Consider the following 4,838-nt stretch of genomic DNA (forward strand, 5'->3'; position numbering starts at 1 on the left):
CTCCCAAAGTGATACCAGGGGATGTACAAAGTTCAGGATTTTTTGCCAATTCATTAACAGTGAGGAAACTAAGAATTTAAACACCCTGCTTTTTTTCAAGTTCTCCCACTTAGAAATCATAGAGGGGTCTGAAATTATCATCATAGGTGCATGTCCACTGTGAGAGACATAATCAACAACAACAATCCAGAAATCACAACGTATGATTTTTAAACTATTTATTTGTATGATACAGCTGCAAATATGTATTGAACACCTGTCCATCCGCTACAGAAGACCTGTTAGTCTGTCTTCAAAATGTCCACCTCCACTCCATTTATTATCCTAAATTAGATGCGCCTGTTTGAGGTTGTTAGCTGCATAAAGACATCTGTCCACCCCATATAATCCGTAAGAATCCAACTACCAAACTGGCCAAGACCAAAAAGCTGTCCAGAGAAAAATGTGTACACCTCCACAAGGCTGAAAAGGGCTACAGGGAAATTGCCAAGCAGCTTGGTGAAAAAAGGTCAACTGTTGGAGCAATCATTAGAAAATGGAAGAAGCTAAACATGACTGTCAATCTCCCTTGGACTGGGGCTCCATGCAAGATCTCACCTCGTGGGGTCTCAATGATCCTAAGAAAGGTGAGAAATCAGCCCAGAACTACACGGGAGGAGCTGGTCAATGACCTGAAAAGAGCTGGGACCACCGTTTCCAAGGTTACTGGTGGTAAAAGACGTGATGTTCTCGGCAACAGCCCAGAAACCTGACTGATCTAGAGAAGGTCTGTGTGGAAGAGTGGGCCAAAATCACTTCTGCAGTATGTGCAGACCTGGTGAAAAACTAGTGGAAACAGGAATTGTTTGACCTCTGGAATTGCAAACGAAGGCCACTGTACCAAATATTAACATTAATTTTCTCAGGTGATCAAATACCTATTTGCAGCTTTATCATACAATATATAAATGTTGAACAGAGTCAGGGACAGGCAGCACCCCCGTTACACTCCACATTATTGGGGAAAGAAATGTTTGTTGGTGGCCAATTGTAACTGAACATTGTTGTTTGTATACATAGATTTTGATGTTTTCTCTAGACAGAGAAGTTAAAATCTCTCTCTCTCTCCACCCTAAGCCCGCCATCTTTCCTCAACGCTCTCCTTTTCTCGATCCCTCCTTTAGACAAAGGATTCACTTCTTTATTGGGTTCAGTGGCATACAGTAAGGGAGGAGGAGACGAGACTAAATGTTCATCAACAACCTTTTCCTTTTCACAATGAAGACAAGATGATGACGAGACTGCACCAATGTCCAATAATGCTGACTAAGGTTAAATTAACATGCATTATTGTTGACGAAAAAATACGAGACTAAAATGTTTAGCATAAAATAAAAACTAAGATTAAGGCTGAATCTCATTTCCTTATCTTCCCCCTGCCCCTTAGTTTAGCCTGAGAGTAAGGGCTGTCCCAATGCTCATTTTGGCTAGATGGGGTAGATAGCCTTTAGTTTTAAGCAAAGTCATTATGGTTTTGGTATTTTGGTATCCTCAACAAACACTGCCTTCCTACCTAGATCTATGTTTGGGTCCTCAATTCTCTACAACATGACAGAAGGATCTGAAACAGGACAAGGGGGAAGACACAACGCGTTTCTCAATATGTGTTCTTCTATGGACTTGTGTTCTTGTGTTCTTGTGAAACGTCATGTTTGGTGGCCAAAGTACTGACCCAATACACAAGTTAGCATTTCGCCAAGAACACTTAAAGTCCCCGGATGTGATCTCGACACGCCCATTTTACCGAGGATACATCGGATGGTGACTTTTGTGAACTTGGCCGGGCCGGTATCCCAGCATTCAATTCGGGTGTAAAGCGTGTATAGTTTCCGGTACACAGATTTTCACAATTTACGTCAATTGTTAAATCAATAAATTCATTTTTAGGATGTTTTAAGGCGAGAAATCAGCTGTGTAGATTTTGAATATAGGCAGTTCAACAAAAATTGATGGTGAATTAAAAAAGCCTTCGGAGTTGGAAAGATCCACAACCCCCAGCGGGCATAGCAAGCTCGCCAGCCGGGGATGACTCTTGCGAGCCGGTGTTATGTGCCTACTGGTTTCCGAGGCTGTCCAGATGCCGTGTAAACCTCAACGGCTACCCACGTCGACAGATTCGCTACAAATTCATAAACATTTTACTGCCCTTTGCATGTCGCACCTCAATATAAAATGACTGTACTGTTAAATTGTAATTCCTGTTATACTGATAGAAACCAAAGTTGTTTTGAGTAAAAAACGTGAACGATGCGATGGTGTAGTGGATAGTGCAGAGTACTCTTATGCCGTTATTTTTTTGCCGAAGAAGGTTCGAACCCAGCGCGACACAGATCATCGTAATTTATTTTAAAACACAACTTTCCCGCTGTACAATGTTATTGTAGTGTCATGCTCAGATATTCTGTTTAGTTCAGTACATTTTATATTGAGGTGCGACATGCAAAGTCCAGTAAAATGTTTAAGAATTTGTAGCGAATCTGTCGACGTGGTTAGCCGTTGAGGTCTACACGGCATCTGGACAGCCTCGGAAACCAGTAGGTGGAAAAACCAGAAGGCACATAACACCGGTCAGTCAGTCAGCTCACAGACCCCTCTGCCCCACATTTAGACAGACCCCCTGGCCCCACATCTAGACAGACCCCTCTGGCCCATATTTAGACAAACCACTGCAGCAGCAACAATGGAAGAGGAAAGCCAGGTCCACAATTGGAAGATATTTAAAACTATTTTTACCGCTGTTGTATAATTTTCATACCTATTTTAACGTTTCTTTTCTGATTTCAATTAAAAGTGAATCCCGAAATATGTTACAAGGTTTTCTTCTTGCCGTTGTGTCGTTATTTATACATTTATTGGCCCGTGATACTTAATAGCACTTTAGATGAAAACGTAACAAAACAACGAGGCGGTGTGAAAGGTGATCGTCCATGCTTTATTATGAATACACACGTCAAAGCTAACTATAAAGTGGCAAGCGCCCTCTATGCTGGGGGTGTTGCGCAATACCAGGAAGAACGCTTTGTCTCAAAACTGTCAACAGCGTTTAGTGTGCTTCTGAACTCGCGAGTACAGTCTTCCAGGTACAGCTAGCAAGTACGGTCTCCCCAAGAACACAAGTCCGTTCTTTGCTTACTTGGTATTGAGAAACGCCTAACGATTAAATGCACCGGGTAACGAGGTAGCACAAGGCAGGTGAGACAAGGGCTGGGAAACAGGTGAACAACATCAGGCAATCACAAGGGCGGGAAAAGACAGGAAGTAGAACTAGACAAGACAGCAAAGAAAACCAGACTATCACAATAAAACAGGAAACAGAACATATATAAGACAAGACTGAAAATTACACAATCACAAAGAGACAATACATAAAACCAAGACACCAGATAAGAATAGAACATTAAACAAAGAAAAATATCGATACCACAACAGCTGTAAGCTTTCTTGAAAGTAAGGTACCCAGAATACACTCCCAACCAGAGACCCATACATTTATTTTTGGCTTATATAATTGATTTAAAAATTACGACAGTCTTGTTTTGTACTCAATAGAGTCCTGTACATATATACACTTGCAATTGTAACCACGTTCTGATCAGCCTCCAGCATTACCTAAAAAATAAAACACCTCAAGGTCTGGGATCACTACTTAAATACTTAGACTAGCAAAGTACTGGTTCGAGGGATAAAGATACGATAGATGTCAAATGCACTTACACTTAATAACTAATTAGTCTTTGGCTGTTGATGATTATTGACTTCACACAGAGAAATTAAAACACAACCACACTGTAACTCTTTAAAAAAAATTAATTATTGCAAATTTCCAACAATGAATGTAACACTTCCATTTACTAACCCAAAGTGTCAGGTAATAATAACATATGTTCTGGCCAGAAAAGAAAGAAAACTACATTTTTAAGTTTTCCTGCAGCAATAGTCCCTTCAGTCTAGTGTACAACCCAGTACCTGTTCAAGCTCAGTTAAAAAAATAAAAAGTATCTGACACGATCGTCCAATTCCACACGAGGGAAAGCCCTCCTTGATGAGATGGTAGAAATGGAATTCCAAACTCAGGCCTGAAGTTCAGAGTCCAGCCCACTGTCCACCACGCCTTCTCCTGCTATGGCCGCCAGAGAGGAAACACACCGCTCCTCCGTCACACCCAGGCTGTCCCTCTCACAGTTTGCCACACAGTCCCTCTGTACAGCTATGTTAACAGAAAAGCTTTTCAAACGGCACCAGTAAAAGAAAGAACAAAATAATTCCCTGTTCAGGATATTATTTTAGTATATCAGTAATATATCAATGATATCAGTGCATAACACTACTTTCTTTGGAGACATTGATACGTGTTTTTATATATACACCGTCACACAGGAGGACACCCAGCAGCTGATCCCCTTTATATTAAATATACCGTCCTGTATCACACAGGAGGACACCTCGCGGCTGATCCACTTTATACTATATATATATATACCATCTTTAATCACACAGGAGGACACAGGAGCTGATCCACTTAGTACTATATATACTAGGGATGAGCCGAGTACTCGGCTGAAATGAGTATCCGGTACGGATAAAGCACTTTTGCAGAGTAAAAGTATTATACAAGTAATGCGAGTCAATATCTGTACTCTGATTCAATGAAATTCTCCATTGACTATGTCTGTGTTCTGTGATAGGCTAGTCACAGTGTTAGTCACAGCGCCTCTCCCTCACACACACATTCCTTCTGTTGCTGTGTGCCGCTCCGCTCACTCGTACACAGAACACAGAGTAGTGAACAGCTCTCTCCC

The sequence above is a fragment of the Etheostoma cragini genome, chromosome 2 (genome assembly GCF_013103735.1).
Source record: "Etheostoma cragini isolate CJK2018 chromosome 2, CSU_Ecrag_1.0, whole genome shotgun sequence".
NCBI classification, from domain to species: domain Eukaryota; kingdom Metazoa; phylum Chordata; class Actinopteri; order Perciformes; family Percidae; genus Etheostoma; species Etheostoma cragini.